General features: G+C 39.9%; 1 protein-coding gene across 2 annotated transcripts in view; it reads right to left on the bottom strand.

Annotated features, from left to right (window-relative positions):
* LOC133609695 (uncharacterized) overlaps positions 1-25,191 on the bottom strand; it is a 280,470-nt gene that overhangs the window by 195,003 nt on the left and 60,276 nt on the right. The window contains exon 4 of one of the 2 annotated variants that reach the window (XR_012050552.1): positions 6,177-6,569. The exons of the other annotated variant lie outside the window; for it this stretch is intronic. The gene's annotated coding sequence lies outside the window, so the exon portion shown is untranslated. Of the gene's footprint in view, positions 1-6,176; positions 6,570-25,191 lie in introns of those variants that run through there. 2 annotated transcript variants of the gene reach the window in all.

The following is a 25,191-nucleotide window of genomic DNA, read 5'->3' as shown; positions in this document are numbered from 1 at the left end:
GAGCATTTCTGTAATTCAGTAACGGCATTTCATGGTTAATATCCATACATTAACACTCTTAATAAATTGCAGTAGAATAAGCACACATGTGATTCGGGATTCATAGTTTAACGACCTGGCATTTACGCTTTGTGTAGTGTTGGAGCTGTCCGACTTTTTGTGTAAATGCATCACTGGCTCAGTCTAATGCGAGCGTGTGTTGGCGCAAGTGAGAAAGAGTGAGCGGCTGCTGTTGATATGACAAATGACAAAGAGTTGGTTTTGGCCTGGTTTGTACGGTAGACAATGACCATTTTTTTCTAGCTAGAAGTGTTTTAGTAATGTTTTTGGTGTGATTACAGCCAACAATAAAAGGTTTTGCTCAATATAGTGATCGATGGAATTCATGTCCTCTGTAAAGCGTCTCCACAGACATTACAATAATCAAACAGTGTTTTATCTGTTGTTGCTGCTTATTGTCACTTGTCACTCAGTTATATTGCACAATCCAGTTTGGATTTGATTTTGTGCTTGGCTTCGATTAGTTGTGCGTAAAGAACGTGTGAGCAGTGCGCAAATGTGCAAGCACCTTTCGGGGAATGTTGATCTTGATGATGCATGTTTGGTTGCTTTGTTGAGTCTGCTCCTGTCTCTGGCCATGCCCCCCTACCCCAGGAGGAGATGGCGTGGAACACCGCAAGGGCCACCACAGTGTATATGTTTGTTGTTGTTGTTTTATTGTTGTGACTGTGTGTAGAAGTGGCTCGTTGCATCATCAGCACTGCTCTTTTAATGTCTTTAATGTCCTTTGTGTTCTTTGATGTTTCCCTCTTACACACGTTTATGTGTTCTATGGCTATGCGTTTTCTTTACTTCCTTGGCCTCAGTCTGGACCCATCTTCAGGGGCCCAGGCTTAGACTTTTTTTTTTTTTTTCCTCAACCCTCCTCCTCCCCTGCATTTACCTGTTTCTCACCTTTTTTGTAAGGGGCGCCGGAAGTTGGCAGACCCTTCAGCGATCCTGTTCTGTCTCTGTATTTCTGATTCTGAATCTGTTTCTGATTACACATCCATGACAGCGACAAGCAAACGACCACGTCCTCAATGCAATGTAGCGTCCTTTTTCAGCCAAATAGCACTGGAGGGCGAGCAATAACTAAACATACTACATTGCACATCATAGGAGGATACAAGAATCCAGGCTAATCGCTGAGCTTGAGCTTCTGAATGTTAACAGGGGCAGGCGGCTCAATACAAATATTGACAGTAACGGTACCGGGTATAGTATCAGTATATGATCAGTACTGCAGTTATTAGATGGATATGTTTTTGTATCACAACATCGTTCGCCTTTTTGTTATTTTTGCTAGTGTTTGCAAGCTCAAGGAATACTTTCCTGAACACTGGAGGACTTTGAGGGCAAAAACTAAAGGACTTAAAGGCCTACTGAAACCCACTACTACTGACCACGCAGTCTGATAGTTTATATATCAATGATGAAATCTTAACATTGCAACACATGCCAATACGGCCGGGTTAGCTTACTAAAGTGCAATTTTAAATTTTGCGCGAAATATCCTGCTGAAAATGTCTCGGTATGATGACGTTAGCGCGTGACGTCACAGATTGTGGAGGACATTTTGGGACAGCATGGTGGCCAGCTATTAAGTCGTCTGTTTTCATCGCAAAATTCCACAGTATTCTGGACATCTGTGTTGGTGAATCTTTTGCAATTTGTTCAATGAACAATGGAGACAGCAAAGAAGAAAGCTGTAGGTGGGAAGCGGTGTATTGCGGCCGACTGCAGCAACACAAACACAGCCGGTGTTTCATTGTTTACATTCCCGGAAGATGACAGTCAAGCTTTACCATTGGCCTGTGTAGAACTGGGACAACAGAGACTCTTACCAGGAGGACTTTGAAGTGGATGCGCAGACACGGTACCATGAGTACGCATGCAGCTGCGGCTTCCAAACATTTGATCGCTTGCCCGTACGTGCGTTCCGCTATGTGCATGTCACGTACGTAACTTTGGGGACTTTGGGGAAATATATGTGCTGTATGAACTTTGGGGAGGTGAACGGTACTTTGGGCTGTGGGATTGAGTGTGTTGTGCAGGTGTTTGAGTTGTATTGGCGGGTTATATGGACGGGAGGGGGGAGGTGTTTTTTATGCGATATTAATTTGTGGCATATTAAATATAAGCCTGGTTGTGTTGTGGCTAATAGAGTATATATATGTCTTGTGTTTATTTATTGTTTTAGTCATTCCCAGCTGAATATCAGGTCCTACCCGCCTCTCACAGCATCTTTCCTATCTGAATCGCTCCCACTGCCCTCTAGTCCTTCACTCTCACTTTCCTCATCCACAAATCTTTCATCCTTGCTCAAATTAATGCGGAAATTGTCGTTTTTCTCGGTCCGAATGGCTCTCGCTGCTGGTGGCCATGATTGTAAACAATGTGCGGATGTGAGGAGCTCCACAACCTGTGACGTCACGCTACTCGTCTGCTACTTCTGGTACAGGCAAGGCTTTTTTATCAGCGACCAAAAGTTTCGAACTTTATCGTCGATGTTCTCTACTAAATCCTTTCAGCAAAAATATGGCAATATCGCAAAATGATCAAGTATGACACATAGAATGGACCTGCTATCCCCGTTTAAATAAGAAAATCGCAGTTCAGTAGGCCTTTAAATAAGTAGTGAATAGTAGTATTTGCTTTTGTTTAGGTATTGTGTACTATTGACTTTGTTTTGATCAAACATTTGTGTGCAATAAAAGAGAAAAAAGAACAAGTTAATATATTGTGGTGATATTGTTAAACTGTCAATAGCACTTTCATAAATACCATTAATACATGTGATGGGTATTGGTATCTCACTCATCTTGTCTACTCGCAAAAGGGTGGAAACACAAGTTGCACCTTTGCACACTGTATGTACCATGGCGAGTAATGCAAACCACATGTTTTGAATATATTTGGCAAGAAGTCATCTGATTTAGCGGTCTCCAATACATTGTCAGGACAAATTACCTCCACTTAATAAAACCCTCAGCGGTAGCAGAGGACGGCGAGGAAGGGAGAGAGGAAATGACAAGTATTAATTTGGCATTTTTCACAAACTGACACTCCAGTCTCCATCCTCAGGCCATGGGGCTGTGTGACTTCTCGCTCATGTACACACAAACACACACTTGGGCTTTGGCAATATCGCCCCTCCCTCGCTTGTGCAGATCATGGAGGAAATTCTGCAGCGTGGCAATTACTGAAGTCTTTTATCAGTCATTTCAAAGGAGGAAAATTAGAGCAATTGTGTCAGGATGGTCATATGGGCAGAAATTGCACACTTATTGGGTGCACTTATGCCTGTGTGACTCCACTGCCTGGCCTGATGGCGCCCATTGTTAGCGCAGGGTGCCTTGGAGGCCGCTGATTGGGGCTAAGAGCAGATGAAACACTCCTTCCAAAAATCTGCACACCCCTCTCCTTCTTCTTTAGTTTCTCTTTTGCCGAATCCCAAAACCTCACAAAGCTTGATGGAGAAAACCTAAGCTTTAAGGACAAGAATTTCTGGATAATTTTGCCAATATCATCAAATAATACAATTAAACCTGATTTATCCGTCAAAGTAACACTTTATTCATAATCTGATTTTTGGTAACGAGGTAATTACAATACATTACAAAAAGTACAATGAAGATAAAAAAGGCCACTTGTTTGTCAATCAGACAAACTTCAGACATACAGTGTAGAAAGACGTGAGCACAAGATGGAAATATTAATTGCAATAGATTATTATATTTAATCATTTCAAATAAATAAATATTTCAATATGGTACTAAATGTTACGCCGGGGTTGCATAGTTATGCAAGATGTAGATGGACGTTCGGAAGCAGCGTGCAGGTGAGAAAGATTGTTTATTACCATAACAAGGCAAGAACACAAAAACAGGAATGTGCCGATGTCACGGGACGCTATAGAAAAGCTTAGCAGAGGACTAGCCAAAAAAAGAAACAAAAAGCAAGAATTACCAACATAACTTGTTGCGTATCGCAACCAAAATCGGCAGCCAGGCGTGAGGCAGGAATAAATAGCTCTCTGATTATTGACCGGAAACAGGTGAGCGTTCCGACCACTAATCAGAGGCAGGTTACAATAATCAGCAGCCATGGCAACTAGGAACACAGAAACAGGGGTGCTGAAACAGAACTAAACAACTAAGGGAATCTAAAACTAAACATGACATGATCCGGGTAACGGATCATTACAGTACCCCCCACTCCCTTAAAGGACGGATTCCAGACGTCCCAGAGAAAAACAAAAAACGAAAAAGTCCATAGTCGCGGAGGGAGGCCTAGGCGGTGGGTCGTCTGGCCAAGTGTCCCCGAAGCCACCAGGGATGAGTCGGTCGCCCACGGAACGGCCACACCCGCGACTGACGAGGAGGCGGACACGAGCGGTGCCAGAACCTCAGCAGTCAAAGAGTCTTGTACATATATATATATACATATATATATATATATGTCTTAATAAGGTTATCCAAAAAAAAGTGCTCGATACCGTAGTAGAGCGCAATATACAGTATGTATGTGTGGGAAAAAAAATCACAAGACTATTTCATCTCTACAGGCCTGTTTCATGAGGGGGGGTACCCTCAATCATCAGGAGATTTAAAAAAAAAAAAATCTCCTGATGATTGAGGGTACCCCCCCTCATGAAACAGGCCTGTAGAGATGAAATAGTCTTGTGATTTTTTTCCCCACACATACATATATATATATATATACACATATACTTATATATATATATATATATATATATGTGTATTAGGGATGTCCGATAATATCGGCCTGCCGATAAATGCGTTAAAATGTAATATCAGAAATTATCGGTATCGTTTTTTTTATTATCGATGTCGGTTTTTTAAATTTATTTTTTTATTAAATCAACATAAAAAACACAAGATACACTTACAATTAGTGCACCAACCCAAAAACCTCCCTCCTCCCATTTACACTCATTCACACAAAAGGGTTGTTTCTTTCTGTTATTAATATTCTGGTTCCTACATTATATATCAATATATATCAATACAGTCTGCAAGGGATACAGTCCTTAAGCACACATGATTGTGCGTGCTGCTGGTCCACTAATAGTACTAACCTTTAACAGTTAATTTTACAAATTTTAATTAATTACTAGTTTTTATGTAACTGTTTTTATATTGTTTTACTTTCTTTTTTATTCAAGAAAATGTTTTTAATTTATTTATCTTATTTTATTAATTGTTTTTAAAAGTACCTTATCTTCACCATACCTGGTTGTCCAAATTAGGCATAATAATGTGTTAATTCCACGACTGCATATATCTGTTGATATCGGTATCGGTTGATATTGGTATCGGTAATCAAAGAGTTGGACAATATCAGAATATCGGCAAAAAGCCATTATCGGACATCCCTAATATGTATATATATAAAAATATATATACATATGTATATACAGTATATATATGCATACATGTATATATAAATATATGCATATATATATATATATGTATATATATATATATATATATATATATATATATAAATATATGCATATATATAAATATATGCATACATATATATATATATATATATATATATATGCATATATATATATGCATATATATATACATACATACATACATATACACACACGTACATACAGACATACATACAGTACATGCATGTATGTATATATATATATATATATATATATATAATACAGCTACCGAATGAATTTGTCAACCTGGTTCTATACGAAAGTACCACGCCTCAATAAATGTTAGTGAAACGTACCTTGAAACCTAAACATGACCCCCTCAGTGTGAAGCCTCCATCTCCGCTCACAGGGATCTTTCCTTAAACGCTAACAAGATTCAGGCAGTGAATTCTTGCAGTAAATGCTAAGTCTATGGCTTAATCGTCGACCGGAGCCCCTTCACACCGCAGGGAGCTGCCAGGCCTCTATTCCCACTCCACCGGCCACACATCTCCACCCAATCTGTCTTAGCATATTGATTTCCCAGCTGTCTCATTGGTTCCTAACATAATTATGGCTGGCTAGGCTAGCAGCGCAAGCATGGGGGCTAATACATTTACACCAAGCCCCATCAGCGCGGGCTTATATTCATGTCATTGAAAGAGGCAGGAGATTGGACGGCCCTAAGAGGCAGATCTACTAAGAGAATTTGGGGGGCTTCGCAGTAATGAAAAAGGGAATTAGCCGGCTCGACCTCCACCGCATCCAGCGATCAATAGCAAACGTCCATGAAAAAATTCAGCGAGTGAAAAAAAAGGAAGCGAGGTAAAATGACACATATTTTAATCAAGCCTTTGATTCATAGTATTTTTTGTAATCAGGTTAAGAAAGCAGAAAAATAAGTTATGGTGGAAGGGAGAAAAATAAGGCCACAGTCCATCTATTTCATTGTGCCTAATAGTTGTCAGAAGAGGATCTAAAACGCCAAGACAGTATTTTTCAAAGTCAAGGATGAGGTAGAGGAAGGGTGGGCAATTCATCACGCCATCTCTTCTTCTTCCCCCTACACACACACACGCACACACACACACACACACACACACACACACATAATAATGAAAGTTAAATTAATTAAATGTAAATATTTTCACAAATGTATTGATATTTTAATTATTATTAACAATTATTATTATTATTATTATTATTATTGATTGATTAATTGCTATATGTCAGTAAGTAGAAATGCATTTGCTGTTTTATGTCAATTTAGTTATGTTAAAATCGAATTTGTTAAAAGTTTGTAAAAGTTTGATTGATGAATTGATTTACGTGGACCCCGACTTAAACAAGTTGAAAAACGTATTCGGGTGTTACCATTTAGTGGTCAATTGTACGGAATATGTACTGTATTGTACAATCTACTAATAAAAGTTTCAATCAATCAATCAATGCAATGCTAATTTCCGTTAGCCTGTCATTTGGATTGTCCATTGCATGTTAGCATTAAGCTAACGGCATTGAAGCCAACCTTTATCATGTATGGTTGCATTACTTTTTTTCAGTTTATGCCAAACTGTGTTGTTGATTTTACATGATTACTACATGTATGTGCTTTTCAGGTGTATATTAATAGACTTTCCTTTGTGTGATACATTATACAGTAACTTTATTGTGGAGATTATCAATAAACAACCTCAAATAGGGTTTTTTTCATTGCATCTCTAACTTAAATGCCTGTGTACATATCTGCCAAATTAAATTCCAACATTAAGGGAGGGCAGAAGAATACATGTAAATAAATGAGGGGTGTACCAAGTGCATTCTGTGTTACATTGCACTGATAAAATACGCCGCAACAATAGAAAAATACAGCACAACAATAAAATGTAACAAGAAAAATATGTTGATACTAATAACTAATACCAAAGATGTGTCTTTAATCATATATATATATATTTTTTTATATACACATTTCTTTTAGCCTTTAAAAAAAAAATACTTGTATCATAGCCAATTATGCAAATGATACAATGGCATCATACTGACACACTCTATTAGGAGGTGAGCCCAGGTATGATACATGACGTCATCCAGATTTTGTAACCAGAACCACAACAGATGTTGAAATAAATGTCAATATATGTTTTTTGTTTTTCATAAAAAGGATCTTTAACTAGTGTTTTCTGCATCATCTCATTTAAAAACAGCAGAGTGTTCCCATGATATCTTCCTGAAAACTAGTGTCCTCTGCAGTGGACATTTGATTTTGGTTTATTTGTTTTGTCATTTTGGGAAGAAAATCAATATTGTTATGCAAAACACAAAAGTCCCCTGAATAGGACACTGTCTCTAAGAAGATTATAGAGAATCTTTGAATCAAAATGTTGCACTATATCCTTAAAAACAGCAGAGCCATCTTGTCATATCCTTCCGGGATCCAGTGCAGTCTTTAGTGGACGTTTGTATTTTGCAAATTAGGGATATTTTCTTCTGAATTTTTCCGAAAATAAACTAGCCCAAAAAGAAGTATAACATATTCTTTATACCGGATGGTTTGCTTATTTAAAAAAAAAAAATACCACTACTGCAAAACCCTTTTTTTTAATCAAATATTATATATTTGACAAAAAAAAAACATTCTGCTGGGGTTTTTTTTAGGATGTACTACACAAACACAAGTTAAAGATTTTGTATACGACAGGATGCTGTGCTGTTTAAGCCAAAGATTCCATTCATAACATGAGTGTTGTGTCTTTTAGGACCCACTGCAAATCGCAAGCAAAAAAAACGCTCTGCTGTTTTTAAGCACCTGCCGCAAAACAAAAATAAACATCTTTTATATGACAGGATGCTCTGTTAATTTAAAAAGCAACTGCAAAAACAGAAGTCAAGGATCTTTTATACAAGATGATTCTCTGCTGTTTTTAAGGATCTAGTCTAAAATGAAAGTCAAAGACCTTCTATAGGACATAACCACTCCTTGGTTTTTAAAGACTAACTAAAAATATGAACTCAAAGATCCTTTATGATAAACCAGTCTAGTGTTTTTGAGGACTTACTGCAAAACACAAGTCAAAGATCCTTTATATAACAAAAGCACATTGCTGATTTTACGTTTCTACTACTACACACACACCTCTCAAACCTCCTCTATACTGTATGACAAGAGCAGTACGCTGTTTTTACAGACCTACTGAAAAAATCGCTAGTCAAAGATCCTGTACATTAACAAGGATCTGATGTTTTTAGGAACTAACTGAAAATTGAAACTCAAAGATCCTCTATATAGCAAGACTCTGATGTTTTAAGGAACTAACTGAAAGATGCAACTCAAAGATCCGCTATATGACAAAACCGCTCTGCTGTTTTTGAGCACCTCCAGCAAACGCAAGTCAAATATCCTTTATATGAGAAGAAGACTGCTGTTTTTAAGGACATACTGCAAAAACGCTGGATAACGGTTCTTTATATATAACAAAAACATGTTGCTGATGTTATGGATCTACTGCATAAACACCTGTCAAACATCCTCTATATGACAAGAGCTGTCTGTTGTTTTTACAGACCTACTGCAAAATCACTAGTCAAAAATCATCTCTATAGCATGAAGCTGCTGTGTTTAAGGACCTACTGCAAAAATGCAAGTCAAAGATCCTCTATATCAGTGGTCCCCAACCACCGGTCCAGGCACCGGCACCGTGACACAATTGCTACTGGGCCGCACAGAAACATTAATTAATTCATAAACTACCGCATTTTCCCGACTTAACTTTCACCTGTCCCACTAAACACACCAATACGCTTGTTGATAGATGTATATTACAACTCCTTTGTTATAGTACATGGGACATTGCACATTAATTGACATAATAAATGTTAATGCGCCAAATTGTAGCCAAAGGCTAATTTCCATTTGCAGTTCCCTGCAGGGTCATTGTACATAGCATGGGTTCGTAACCTTTTTGACCTCGGGACCCAACTTTTCCACTACAGAGGGGCCAGGAGACCACTCCAATATTAACACTGAATTAGTAATCTTATTCTTGATTTTGATCATATTCAATAATAATGTCAAACCTACTTACAGTTTACTACCTTGTCAAATGGTATAAAAGCATGTGTTCATCACAAAGATTATATTATTAATTTAACAATTTAACCTTGGGTTTCGGTCAGGTTGATTTGAAAAAGAAGTACTAAACAAATAAACAATACATTTACATACAATATGATATGGTGTGCTAAAATAAATAAACTAAATTAATAATAAATATGTTTCTTAATTAAACTGTCAATAAAATGAAAATACAGCTTCACCACTTTAGTCATAATTTTTGCGCTAAAGAAATGTATCTATGACATTAACGCCAGACTTTTTCTGTTTGTTTTATATTTTCATTACTGACACAAGTGGTGGTAAAGTGTATTACAACTGAGTACCGGTGCTTCCTAAATGGACCACAGCGGAAAGACACATATAAAAACAGAATACAATGATTTGCAAATCCATGTCAATTTATATTCAATTGAATAGACTGAAAAGACAAGATATTTAGTGTTCGAACTAAGAAACTTGGCAAATAATCATTAACTTAGAATTTAATGGCAGCAACACATTGCAAAAAAGTTGGCACAGGGGCATTTTTACCACTGTGTTACATGGCCTTTCCTTTTAACAACACTCAGTAAATGTTTGGGAACTGAGGAGACCATTTTTTTAAGCTTTTCAGGTGGAATTATTTCCCATTCTTGCTTAATGTACAGCTTAAGTTGTTCAACAGTCGTATTTTATATTATTTTGTTTATATTTGTCGTATTTTACGCTTCATAAAGTGCCACACATTTTCAAAGGGAGACAGGTCTGGATTACAGGCGGGCCAGTCTTGTACCCGCACAAAGCCACGCTGTTGTAACATGTGCAGAATGTGGCTTGGCATTGTCTTGCTGAAATAAGCAGGGGCGTTCATGCAAAAGATGTTGCTTGGATGGCATCATATGTTGCTCCAAAACCTGTATGTATCTTTCAGCATTAATGGTGCCTTCACAAATGTGTAAGTTACCCATGCCTTGGGCACTATACACCCCCATACCATTACAGATGCTGGCTTTTGAACTTTGCACCTATAACAATCCGGATGGTTCTTTTCCTCTTTGGTCCGGAGGACACAACGTCCACAGTTTCCAAAAACAATTTGAAATGTGGACTCTTCAGACCACAGAACACTTTTCCACTTTGCATCAGTCCATCCTAGATGAGCTCGGACCCAGCGAAGCCGGCGACGTTTCTGGGTGTTGTTGATCAATGGCTTTCGCTTTGCATAGTAGAGTTTTAACTTGCACTTACAGATTTAGCAACAAACTGTAGTTACTGAGAGTGGTTTTTCTGAAGTGTTCCTGAGCCAATGTAGAGATATATTTACTGAGGGATCCAAGGTCACGGGCATTCAATGTTACGTGCAGTGGTTTCTCCAGTTTCTCGGAACCTTTTGATGATATTACGGACCGTAGATGGTGAAATCTCTAAATTCCTTGCAATAGCTGGTTGAGAAATGTTGTTCTTAAACTGTTCGACAATTTGCTCACGCATTTGTTCACAAAGTAGTGATTCTCGCCCCATCCTTGTTTGTGAATGACTGAGCATTTCATGGAAGCTGCTTTTATACCCAATCGTGGCACCCACCTGTTCCCAATCAGCCTGTTCCAAATAAGTGTTTGACTTTCTCAGTCAATTTAAAAATATTTTGCTGTTTTTAAGGACTTTGTGTAAAAATGCAAAATTAAGATCCTCTATATCAGGTGTGTCAAACTCATATTTATTGAGAGCCACATCACAAATATGGCTACCCTCAGAGGGCCACATGTAACAGTGAATATATATATGAGTAATAGCCTTGTTACAGAATTTGATTATTAGATTGTTTGCAGATTGATTGATGACTTGCTTTGAAATCACTAGTAAATAAAACAAGCAGTGTAGGTGTTTATAACCCAAAAAATGTTTGATTAAAGTGTAGAACAAATGCAATGGAATATGCAATATTTTTTCTGTCAAAGTTGAAAGAACAAATACATTCTGCCAGAAAGTGCTTTTTTTATGTCTAGTTTATCGCAGGCCACAAAAAATGATGTGGCTTGCAATATAAAATGATGTGGCGGACCACGTTAAAAGATGCGGCGGACCACATTAATTTATTACTAGTCCCTCCAAGTATGTCAGCTGGTCTCATGTCATTCTTGGCTTGCTGCTTATTTCATGTCAACAAAACAAAACTGTACAACAAACAGTTGACTGCATTAAGCATGAAAACAAGTTAAATCTTCCAGCAATAAACAAAGAAAACATGCTAACTGCTGTGAGCCTGCTGGCTTAGAGGGCAACAGCTGCTTTACCAAAAAAAAAAAAAAAACTTGCAACTTTTCCACCCAAAACTTCCTCTCATTGGATGAAAAGACAAAAAGAAGGGAAAAGAAGTGATGGCAGTAAGGCAAAGCCGTGGGGAGCGGCAGTCGATGATGAAAGCAAACTTGGGAAGAAGCACAAAACAGCACACTCCCCCTCTATTACATCAAGGGCCAAGCAAAGGGAATTGTAATAATGCTGCCTTTTCTTTTTTAATTAATGACGACTATTTGGTAGCAGGCAGGGCAGCCTGTAAGGGATCTTGCATGATTGGCAAACATCAAACAAAGTGTACGCTGTGGAGGATCTTTGTCGTGTTGTGGAGTAAATAAGTCCATCAGTGGCAAGTGGACTTTTAGGCTTGAGAGCAGAGAGAGAAACATTATTTATGCAAGTTATTGAGACTTTGACAACTTCCATGCTTTTCCACTGAAGGTGGTTTTAATAAGGTTCCAAGGGAGTTGATGCTTGGGGGTGTTGACTAACCGCGTGTGTGTGTGTGTGTGTGTGTGTGTGTGTGTGTGTGTGTGTAAGTCTGAATGTTCCGTTGGTGGGGTGGCACGTGGTGTGTGTTACACATGAAAGAAAGGTCATGCTCAAACACAGAGCGGGGCGGAAGGTCAGAGCGGAGCTGTAGATAGAACAAAGAGAGGGATGGGGCTTATCAAAGCTATCACTTGGAGGGAGACTGCAAGGGGTCAGCCAACCCTTGACATGACGTACACATCTAATGTCTGGGCCCAGGATCAATACGACTACACTCAGACAAACCAGATAGGCTTAAAAACGCGTGTAGCCCCACCGGCCGCTGAAAGCAAGCACTCACTCAACCCCGATGACAAGGTGCAGGAAGGAAGAGCAGGCAGAAATAATCAATTAAACAGGAGTCGGGATGAATAAAATACACGTTTCTTTGGATGCAAATGAGGGACGTTTTTGAAAATGTGATAGTTGCATCACATGGAATAATGCAATGACGGATGATTGCAGTTGATTAATATGCAGCAGCTTTGAGAGTAAGTTACCACGCTTGACTTTAGCATACAAGTTCAAAGCAAAAATAGATGTGTCTGCTTGGCTATTTAATTAGCGGTCAACATTCTCCCATTAGATTCCTAAAAACACCAAAGCACTTTTGTAATAATCTCAGTTTTTTCTGCAGATGAGTAAAATTTCATTATCGAGTTCTATTTTTGTATTTTCTTTGCTCCTGAAATTGAATCTGGCAGTCATTTCCTATGCTATCAATTAGTTTTTGAGAAATGGGTGGAAAACTATCCGTACTTAGAACGCCCCCTTTCTATCGCCAGACTTGATATGCCGCCCCTCTCTTGGTATGACGTCATCCACAAAACTGGAGCCCATTTTCCCGCATAAACAGTGTGGATAAAGGCATAAAAAAACTATTATTTTGTTCACTTAATTGCATGTTTTTGTCGCCCTGGTCCAAGATTACTTCAAAACTGATATGGTGTACATTACTGCTCATCTCCTCTTCCATAAACATCATAGCCTCTGTTTCTTCATGCTCTTTCAGTATTTTCTCAAAAAAAACAGTAGAAAAGGACACAAAATAGAAAACAAGGGGTTTACTTTCTTTCCATCCATCCATTTTCTACCGCTTATTCCTTTTTTGGGGTCGCGGGGGGCGCTGGAGCCTATCTCAGCTACAATCGGGCGGAAGGCGGGGTACACCCTGGATAAGTCGCCACCTCATCGCACAGATAGACAGACAACATTCACACTCACATTCACACACTAGGCCAATTTAGTGTTGCCAATCAACCTATCCCCAGGTGCATGTTTTTGGAAGTGGGAGGAAGCCGGAGTACCCGGAGGGAACCCACGCAGTCACGGGGAGAACATGCAAACTCCACACAGAAAGATCCCGAGCCCGGGATTGAACCCAAGACTACTCAGGACCTTTGTATTGCGAGGCAGATGCACTAACCCCTCTTCCACCGTGCTGCCCGGTTTACTTTCTTTTTATCTTGTTTTTGAGCAACGGGTCTGCTCTTCTTTCTTCATTTTTCAACAGGTTCTGATTCAGTCTTTTTGACCTCGAGGGTGCTCCTGATTTTCAAGATTGCATTTGGACTGAGTCTTTATTTTTTTCTCCAACCAAAATCCGATGAAAACCCTTCTTCAAAGTCAGAATTATTAAAATAATCCCTGCAAATCACATTCGTCTCGCTTGGTCTGTCACAGTTTGACAGGAGCGGTCCATACTTTCCTCCTATTCCTATAATTTGGAAATGTATGCATGCTGACCCCTTCTTTAGTTGTATTACTACAACATGCAACAATGAATCTGGCAGACATATTTGATCATTCCTTCAAATTATGTGCAAAAATATTGTGATTCTGGACGTATATGCTACAGAAACAAAATTCATCCATCCATCCATCTTCTTCCGCTTATCCGAAGTCGGATCCCCGGGGCAGCAGCCTAAGCAGAGAAGCCCACTTCCCTCTCCCCAGCTACTTTGTCCAGCTCTTCCCGGGTGTTCCAAGGCCAGCTGGGAGACATAGTATCTCCACCATGTCCTGGGTCTTCCCTGTGGTCTCCTATACCGGTTGGATGTGCAGGAAGGCGTTCGGGGGGCATTCTAACCAGATGCCCAGACCACCTCATCTGGCCCCTCTTGATGTGGAGTAGCAGTGGCTTTAGTCTTAGCTCCTCCCAAATGACAGAGCTTCTCACCCTATCTCTAAGGAAGGGGCCCCGCCACCCGATGGAGGAAACCGCCGCTTAAACCCATGATCTTGTCCTTTTGGTCATAACCCAAAGCTCATGACCATAGGTGAGGATAGGGATGTAGATCGATCGATAAATTGAGAGCTTCGCATTCCAGCTCAGCTCTTCACCACAACGGACCAATGCAGGGTCTGCATCACTGCAGACGCTGCACCGATCCGCTTGTCGATTTTGCGATCCACTCGTACCACCAAGAGCATTGAAGTCCCCCAGTAGAACAGAGGAATCACCTGAGGGAGCACTCTCCAGTACTCCGTCTAGGGATTCCAAAAAGGGCGGGTACTCTGAACTGCTGTTTGGTGCATAAGCACAAACAACAGTCAGGACCGTCCCCCCATCGGGAGGCGGAGGGAAACTACCCTCTTGTACATCGGGTTAAACTCCAACGTACAGGCTCTGAGCCGCGAGGCAGCAAGTATAGCGACCTCCGTCGGTCACCTCTCACTGCTTGCAACGCCAGAGTGGAAGAGAGTCCAGACCCCTCGAGAAGACTGGTTCCAAAGCCCTTGCTGTGCGTTGAAGTGAGACCGACTAGATCCAGCCGGAACTTCTCCAGCTCACGCACCAGGTCAGGCTCCTTCCCCCCCCCCAACAAAGTGACGTTCCACGTCTCAAAAGCTAGCTTTTGCAGCTGAGGATGGGACCGCCAAGGGCCCTGCCTTTGGGTGCCGCCCAGCTCACATAGAACCTGACTTCTATGGCCCCTCCTATGGCTGGTGAGCCCATTGGAGGGGGGACCCACGTTGCCTCTGTGTCCGGCTGGGCCCCATGGGGTAAGGCGCTCGCCACCGGGCCCCACCTCCAGGCGTGGCTCCAGAGGGGGGCCCTGGTGGACCGCGTCCGGGCGAGGGAAACCTTAATCCTTGCTTTTGTCTCTTCATAGAAGTCTTTGAGCTGCTCTTTGTCTGGTCCCTCACCTACAGAAACACACACTACACAATATGAAATTTCCTCCAGTCTTCTGTGGGTGACTATAGCAGGCTGATGCAGGCCTGCCACATTCTGAAGTTAAAAGCAGGTGTTCCAAATGTGCTGAAACAAGCAAAACAAGCCTCAAATCACTATTGTGTCTATTTTTTTTGGGGTGGGGGGAATTTAACTTTAGACATATTTTTTTTGGTCCAGAACTATTACATAAATGCCAATGTTGTCAGCAATGGAGGGACACTGGAAAAATAGTAGAGCGGTTCTGTCATATATATATATATATATATATAGGATCTTTGGTGTGTTTGCAGTTGGTTCTAGAAACAGAGTGCTGCTGTCATATAGAGCAGTGCTTCTCAATCATACGGCCGGGGCCAATTGTTAGTTCACGAGCTCCCACTAGAGCAGGGGTAGGGAACGTATGGCTCTCGAGCCAGATGTGGCTCTTTTGATGACTGCATCTGGCTCTCAGATAAATCTTAGCTGACATTGCTTAACATGATAAGTAATTAATAATTCCGCTGGTAATCACAATGTTTAAAATAACGTTCAAAATATAAAACATTCTCATGCATTTTAATCCATCCATCCATCCATTTGCTACCGCACCTGTTCAAGAAGTCGCAAAAATGGTAAGAAGTATTTTATTTATTATTGGTTAGCTTCAGAAAAACAATGTTATTAAAAAGAATAAGAGACATATTATACTCTAAAAATGTTGGTCTTACTTAAAAATGCACGCAATTAGTTGTATTCAGTGTAAGAAAATATGCTATGGCTTTCACGGAAATACATTTTAAAATATTTGGCTTTCATGGCTCTCAGCCAAAAAGGTTCCCGACCCCTGCACTAGAGGGCCGCAAAAAATATATGTTTCTCAGCTGTGGTCCTTACAGGTTGCAGCGGTACTCAGTTGTAATACGCTTTTCCACCACATGTGGCAGGATTGACAATAACAAATACACAGAAGAAGTCTGGAGCTAAAGTCATAGAGAAGTTTCTTAAGCGCAAAAATTATGAGTAAAATGGTGAATTTGTATTTTTGTTTGCACTTAAATGTTTATTCACAGTTTATATTATGAAACATATTAATTATTAATTTAGTTTGTTTATTTTAGCACTTTTTTTATCAGTTATTATGAGTCCCTTCATGGATCATACCGTTTGACAAAGTTTGTCCTGTTAAACTGTAAGTATGTCAGATATAATTATTGAATACAATTAAAAGACTAAAATTAAGAGTAAGATTACTTACTCAGTGTTAATATTTGAGTGGCTACCGGGCTTCTCTATAGTGGAAAAATTAGGCCCCAAGGGCAAAAAGGTTAAGAGCCCCTGATATAGAGGATCTCTGATTAGTGTTTTTGCAGTAGGTTTGTAAAAACAGTCGATTTTTGTCACATAAAGGATCTTTGACCAGTGTTTTATGCAGTAGGTTTGTAAAATCAGCAGAGCGCTCAGTCATATAAAATATCTGTGACATTTAAAAATGTTTTAATCAACGGTTTGGCATCATTTTTGCAGTATTGAAGTGGTTTTGGTTAAACTGTAAACAAAAGGTTTTCTCTGGTAGCAAGTAGGACAGACATGCTGAAAATTACTAATGAGCCAAGGAAGGAAAATGAGTGAGAAAGTAGAGAGCAGGTGTGCACTCTGTTTGCAAAGGCTAAACTTATTAGTGTCTTCTTCTTGCCTCTAAAAAAATACACGGTAATGATGATTTGTGCACTCTTCGTCCAGCCGAGGGAGAAGAGCTCACTTATTCCACATAAGTGTTATAATTGGCACCTTATTGCATTAGGGGAGAATGCATTGTGTGATTTCCTGGGTGTCATTTTTGACTAATGGATTCTTAAGAATAGTAATCTAATCGCTGTCATTACTTCATCTTTACTTTTTTTCGGGGAAAGAAGAAACAAATGGCAGAAGCTGTTTCAGTCCCGGGTGGATGAGTTTGTCTTAAATTAAGCTGGACACCTTGTTAAAAGTGATCACATATGATTTTAAAACCTGAAAGTACAGGTTGGCTGGCAATAATTGCTAAGTTTTTTATTACATTTATTTATCATGTTATTTCTCTATGTGATCAATCCATCTACCGTATGTTTTGGAGTATAAGTCACACCGGAGTATAAGTCGCACCTGCCGAAAATGCATAATAAAGAAGGAAAAAAACATATATAAATCGCACTGGAGCCCGGCCAAACTATGAAAAAGACTGCGACTTATAGTCCGAAAAATACGGTACTATGTATTAATAATTTTACTTTTACAGGAGAAATTACATTAATTGATTGCTTTTGTTGTAATGTATTTTACATAAAAAAATGGTATATATTATTGTTTGTTATGTAAGTAAGATTCATTTAAATGTTAAATCATAATAGAAAAGATATTTAGATTTTGCAAAAACCATCCGCCTAAATTAAAAATATACAAAATGTGTCGTATAAAATTAGCTATAATCGAAACATATACATATATACATAGATATACATATACAGTATATACTATAAACTGTCAAAGTTAACGCGATAATAATGCGTTAACCATAAATTTAAATAACGGTAACACTGCCTTTTTGACACTCTGGCCATGCCGTAGCGGGGAAACTTGGCTGCAGTTCACTTGCTACTGATGAGGCACAAGCGAGCAGAAATAGACAAAAGAAAACAGCTCTCCTAAATACTTCTCAGATGGAAATGTAAAAAATGACAATATGAACGAAGTAGTTGAAAGCTTCAATAAGTACTTTGTGAACATTGGACCAAATCAGGAGGAAAATATTCCAGATCCTGACTCAGTTGAGGATTTGAATGACACCATAGACATAAACCCCAAATCAATGTTCCTCGAAGGAGTGACACAAAAGGAAATAATAAATATTGTAAAAAAAAAAAAGAAGGTAAATCCAAGACCTCAACTGATTCTAACGGAATTGATATGGAAACGATAAAAAAGGTTATTGAAGAGATTTCAGAACCTTCAACAATTATCAGCAACCTATCATTTCAAACAGGCAAATTCGCAGATAAAATGAAAATAGCAAAAGTCGTACCAATTTATAAGACTGGAGACAAACACCAGTTTACAAACTACAGACCTATTTCTTTACTTTCACACATTTCTAAAATTATTGAAACACTGTTTAACAACAGATTAGACGAATTCATGAATAAAAACAAAACATTCACAGACAACCAATACGAATACAGAGCCAACATTTCAATATCAATGGCATTAATCGAAATAACGGAAGAGATCACCAAAGCAATAGATAGTAAAACATGTGCTGCTGCAGTGTTTATTGATTTAACAAAAGTATTTGACACAATTAATCACAGCATCTTAATAAACAAATTAGAACGGTATGGAATCAGAGGGTTGGTCTTGAACTGGGTTAGAAGCTACTTAACCAACAGGAAGCAATACGTGAAGATAGGCGAACACACTTCTACAGAGCTGAACATATTTGGTGGCGTACCTCAGGGATCAATACTTGGACCAAAATTGTTCAATCTTTATATAAAAAACATTTATACAGTTACAAAGGACTTATAGTTAATATTATTTGCAGATGATACAACTGTGTTTTGTTCGGGAGAGAACACACAGAAGCTAATACAAAAAACAACAGAATAAATGAACAAATTAAAAAGATGGTTTGACAAAAACAGAATCTCAGTAAAACTAAAATAATGCTATTTGGTAACAGTAGAAGGGAAATTTAAATACAAATAGACAGAGTAAATATTGAAAAGGTAAAATAAAACACATTTTTTGGTGTAATTATAGATGATAAAATGAACTGGAAACGTCATGTAAAAAAATATACAACATAAAGTCGCAAGAAACACGTCAATAACGAATTAAACAAAACATGTTCTGGACCGAAAATCACTTAATATTCTCTACTGCTCGCGAGTGTTACCATATCTGAGTTATTGTGTAGAAATATGGAGAAACAACTACACATGTGCGCTTCATTCACTAACAGTGTTACAAAAAAGATCAATTAGAATATACATAATGTTGGACGTAGAGCACATACAAACCCTTTATTTATTTAATCACAAATATTGAAATTCAACAATTTGGTGAATTTGTAAACAGCTAAAATTATGTACAAAGCAAACTATAACCTGCTACCCAAGAATGTACAACAATTCTTCTCAACAAAAGAGGAGAAATATAACCTTAGAGGGAAATCTAATTTAAAACATTGGTATGCTCCTACAACACTTAAAACATTTAGCATTTCAGTATGTGGAATTAAATTATGGAATGGATTAAGCAAATAAATCAAACAAAGCACCAATATGATTCAGTTTAAGAGACTGTTCAAACTACAAGTGTTCACAAAGTACACAGTACAAGACTTATGATGAACATCTTGAGACAACGATTATTTATGTATTCAATATTTGTTTGCTTACTATGGTATATTATTTATTTATTATTTATTTATTCACTGTTCTGTTACAGAGAACAAGGAAATGGGATAAAATTGCTATCATATTAAAAGGGGTAGGATTAAATAAACTCAGCTTCTTCCTACTCCTTTTCGGACGTGCTGTAATGAAACAACTGGAAATATGGGATGCATTACATTGTATCGTATGCATGTTCCAAATAAACTGAAACTGAACTGAACTGAACTACCTTATGGAAAGATCAGGTTCAAAGTACAAAGAAGAAAAATTATGAGAAATACTTTCAACCTTATTTAAAATAAGATATTCTTCATCTCAGTATGTTAATGACTGAATTCATTAATTACATATTACAAAACTGTTGTGTATACAAATTCACAGATGTTATTTTATTATAAAAAGGTCAGTAAATGATTCTATAGATTTGTAAACGCTCTGAAGTGGGAAAGGGATTAAATACGCTTTGCTTCTTCCTACTCCTTTTCGGACATGATGTAAAGTGAAATGATATGAAACTGTGTGATGTATTATACTGTACGTGTGTTCATGTTCGAAAAAAACTAAAGAAAGAAAGAAAGAAAGGCATGGCAAGTTGTTCTCCCGACAAGAAAATACTATTTTTCGCTGTAAGAAGAGGCGACATCTCTGTAGCAAACACCTGCTGCATGTGTGTCCGTGCTGAGATTATGGTTAAGGTGCAGTGATAACATAACATTTAGATTGTTACTGTGACTGATTTAGTAAGTAAGATGACATAAAAGCTCAACAGAAATGAAATACGGTCGGCAGGGTGTAGAAAGGAGACTTTTTTATTGCAAACAGTCGATCCGAAATCAAAAACATGTCAAGACACTTTCTCAAAACAATCACACACTTTTCCGGCTTCAAAGTAAAAGCGCTACACTATACATTCGGTTTAACTACATTTAGGGTTTATCCTTAATGTATGGCCTTCATACTAGTCACCACACCAAACAAAATAAAGTAATATAATGTATTGTAGCGTCCAGTAGAAGAAAAACATATAACTTTCTTTTTCTTTTATTAAAGAAAGAGTGACTAAAAGGATTAGATACATCTCTAAAACAGGTTTTGTCAACAAAGTATATTGTACAATAAGCAGCAACAATTTAGAAATGAAACAAAAATATATCATGTAAGAAAAATGTATATGTTATTACTATACATAATAATAACGCATTTGTTTTAAATGCATTTTCACACTGTTTTGCCTTTTTAAAGAATGTATGCATCATGGCAAATCATGTGATGACATCATATCGACCACGGCCCCACCGCCACAGGTATTTTGGCAACTTAGGGGAAACCCTGACAGTAACAAAATAAAAATGTCTTACATTTCGATCATGCTTTGTCAGAGATGTTTTGTAATGTTATTCTGTCATATTTGCACCGAAAGAAATGCTTGTACTACAGTTGAGGAATACGACGAAGGGTGGGGTTTGCTGGCTGAAACATTGTGTAAATTATTTTATAACATGTTCTGGCCGAGTCCTCTATTACAGAATAATTAGCAGGCTCAATACTACATTTTATTAAATAATATAGAAGGTTAAAGTATTGTCATTAAGCAATATGAAGACCATTAACTTGTATAACATGTAAAGTACCAGAAGCATTTATTCAGGTAGAAATATTACAGATTACTGGTTGAATTTTTGACCACTCCTCTTGACAAAATTGGTGCAGTACAGCTAAATGTGTTGGTTTTCTGAGATGGACTTGTTTCTTCAGCATTGTCCACACTTTTAAGTCAGGACTTTGGGAAGGCTATTCTAAAACCTTAATTTTAGCCTGATTTAGCCATTCCTTTACCACTTTTGACGTGTTTTTGGGGTGATTGTCCTGTTGGAACACCCAACTGTGTCATGTCTGTGTGATCAGGTTTTATTTTTGGACTGTTTGTGCACTTTTGTTTTGTATTGTCACCATAGTTACCCATTAGTTTCACCTGTCATGTCACGCACCTGTTTTGAGTCACGCACCTGTTGTTAATCATGTCCATAAGTATTTAAGTTCATTCATTTTCTGTTGTTCGTCCTGACGACCTCACACCACATTTATGCTCTGTCCATTTTTTCATGTCCATGTTCACGCTGCTCCTTTTTTGTCCATGCCAAGTAAGTTTTCTTTATTCAAGCCATAGTTTGCAAGTTTTGTTTAATTGTTCATAGTTTATTCTCCGCCACTGTGCGCGCCTTTTGTTTGATCCTTTTTTTGTATTTATAGTTAATAAATAAATCATGTAGCTTAATTCCCGTCTCGCCCGTGCCAACTTTCCGTTGCATCCTGGAAAAGCACACACCCCGGACCCAGTCTCGACAGTAGGTCGTCAGCAGACTCGCTTTTCCGCACGAGAGTTGGACATTTTCGACGAGGCTTCTTGGGCGGTCCTGTGCGCGATGGAGGAGGAAACTCGGCGCTACTCCTCCGTGGAGTACAGAAACTCCATTTGGTCCCAGGAATGGGAGGACGCAGCGCAGCAGTGCCGGAAGCGCCGCTCCCGACGAAGGACGTCGGGTAGAACTTCCGCGAGCCTGCAGGACAAGCCGCTCCCACATGGCCCTCCCCCTCCGGGCGGAGGCAAGCAGCAGCCAGCCCGGCTTCGCCCTAATGACGTCAAAAACCATGATTTTTTTTTTCTGAATTCTTTTTCTTTTGATTCCCCGCTCCCCAGGACTCAAGCCACACCCAAGACACAAAACAATTTTTTTTCACCCACTCAATCCCAGGTACAAGAAAGACAATTTGGACAATTTAATGGGGAAGTTTCTGCCCTCCTCCGCCCACCCCTACAGAGAGTTCCAGACTGCAGGGAGCGCGTCTGGTATCCGCCCCTTGAGGGGGGGGCTGGGGTCGGGAGCTGTGTTGGTGGGGTGGCTCGGCATCACCATGCCAAGCCACAGCCTCCAGCACGGCCGCCACCACCAGTCTTCCGACCTGTCAAGCCACAGCCTCCAACACGACCGCCCTCACCAGTCTTCCGACCCGTCAAGCCACAGCCTCCAGCACGACCGCCCTCACCAGTCTTCCGACCTGCCAAGCCGCAACCCCCAGCTAGGCCACCTCCACCTGCTCCAAGGCTAGCTCCACGGCTAGCACCAGTCGCAGCTCCACGGCTAGCACCACGGCTAGCACCTGTCGCTGCACCTGTTGCCGCACCAAGGCTAGCACCAGCTCCACCACGCCAAGTTCCACGGCAGACTCCAGTACCCGCAACACGCCTAGCCGCATCATGCCAAGCTCCGGTACCAGCTCCACGCCGCCAAGCACTGCCAAGCCAAGACCAAGCACTGCCAAGCCAAGACCAAGACCCTCCACGCCAAGACCAAGACCAAGACCCACCACGCCAAGCTCCGGTACCAGCTCCACGACGCCAAGTGCCGCCAGTCGCAGCTCAACGACGCCAAGTGCCGCCAGTCGCAGCTCAACGACGCCAAGTGCCGCCAGTTGCAGCTCAACGACGCCAAGTGCCGCCAGTCGCAGCTCAACGACGCCAAGTGCCGCCAGTCGCAGCTCAACAACGCCAAGACCCGCCATGCCAAGACCAAGACCAAGATTCGCCATGCCAAGACCAAGACCCGCCATGCCAAGACCAAGACCAAGACCCGCCATGCCAAGACCAAGACCCGCCATGCCAAGACCCGCCATGCCAAGACCAAGACCAAGACCCGCCATGCCAAGACCAAGACCAAGACCAAGACCCGCCATGCCAAGACCAAGACCAAGACCCGCCATGCCAAGACCAAGACCCGCCTTGCCAAGACCTAGACCAAGACCAAGACCCACGCCTAGACCAAGACCCACGCCGAGCTTCGCCGCCGGACGCGCCACGCCGAGCTTCGCCGCCTGACTTGCCACGCCGAGCTGCCACGCCTGCCAAGTTGACGACGCGCCTGTCTCCTCGTCGGCCACGGATATGGCCGCTACCTGGTCGTCCGCCACGCCAAGTGCGCCCACCTCCCAGTCGGCCACGAATGTGGCCAATCCCTGGGCGCCCGTCTCGCCTGCTGCAGCGGCGTTCCACTCGCCGCCGCCACTTGACTTTGCCTCGGTGGATTCGGGGCCACTTGGGCTGGCGACCGACCGCCATGTCCCCCTCCCGCCCTCCCATGACTATTGATCTTTGTTTTTTTTTTAATGGACATCTGGTATCTGTCCTTAAGGGAGGGGCTCTGTCATGTCTGTGTGATCAGGTTTTATTTTTGGACTGTTTGTGCACTTTTGTTTTGTTTTGTCACCATAGTTACCCATTAGTTTCACCTGTCATGTCACGCACCTGTTTTGAGTCACGCACCTGTTGTTAATCATGTCCATAAGTATTTAAGTTCATTCATTTTCTGTTGTTCGTCCTGACGACCTCACACCACATTTATGCTCTGTCCATTTTTTCATGTCCATGTTCACGCTGCTCCTTTTTTGTCCATGCCAAGTAAGTTTTCTTTATTCAAGCCATAGTTTGCAAGTTTTGTTTAATTGTTCATAGTTTATTCTCCGCCACTGTGCGCGCCTTTTGTTTGATCCTTTTTTTGTATTTATAGTTAATAAATAAATCATGTACCTTAATTCCCGTCTCGCCCGTGCCAACTTTCCGTTGCATCCTGGAAAAGCACACACCCCGGACCCAGTCTTGACAAACTGCGCCCAAGACCCAATCTCCGGGCTGATGATTTTAGGTTGTCCTGAAGAATTTGGAGGTAATCCTTCTTTTTTATTGTCCCATTTACTCTCTGTAAAGCACCAGTTCCATTGGCAGAAAAACAGGCCCAGAGCATAATACTACCACCACCATGCTTGACGGTGGAGATGGTGTTCCTGGTATTCCTTTTCTCCTCCAAACATATTGCTGGGTATTGTGGCCAAACAGCTGAATTGTTGTTTCATCTGACATCACATAGACAAAGATAATACCTTCTGGAGGAAATTTATGTGGTATATATATATATATATATATATATATATATATATATATATATATATATATATATATATATATATATGTATATATATATACATATATATATATATATATATATATATATATATATATATATATATATATATATATATATATAGAACAAGTTATTACACTTTAAAATATGCATACAAAACAAATATCATAAAATAATGTATATTACAAATTAGG

This window comes from Nerophis lumbriciformis, linkage group LG07 (assembly GCF_033978685.3).
Source record: "Nerophis lumbriciformis linkage group LG07, RoL_Nlum_v2.1, whole genome shotgun sequence".
Taxonomy (NCBI): Eukaryota; Metazoa; Chordata; class Actinopteri; order Syngnathiformes; family Syngnathidae; genus Nerophis; species Nerophis lumbriciformis.
Note: the sequence above shows the minus strand (reverse complement) of the source record. Positions and strands in the feature narration are given on the sequence as shown.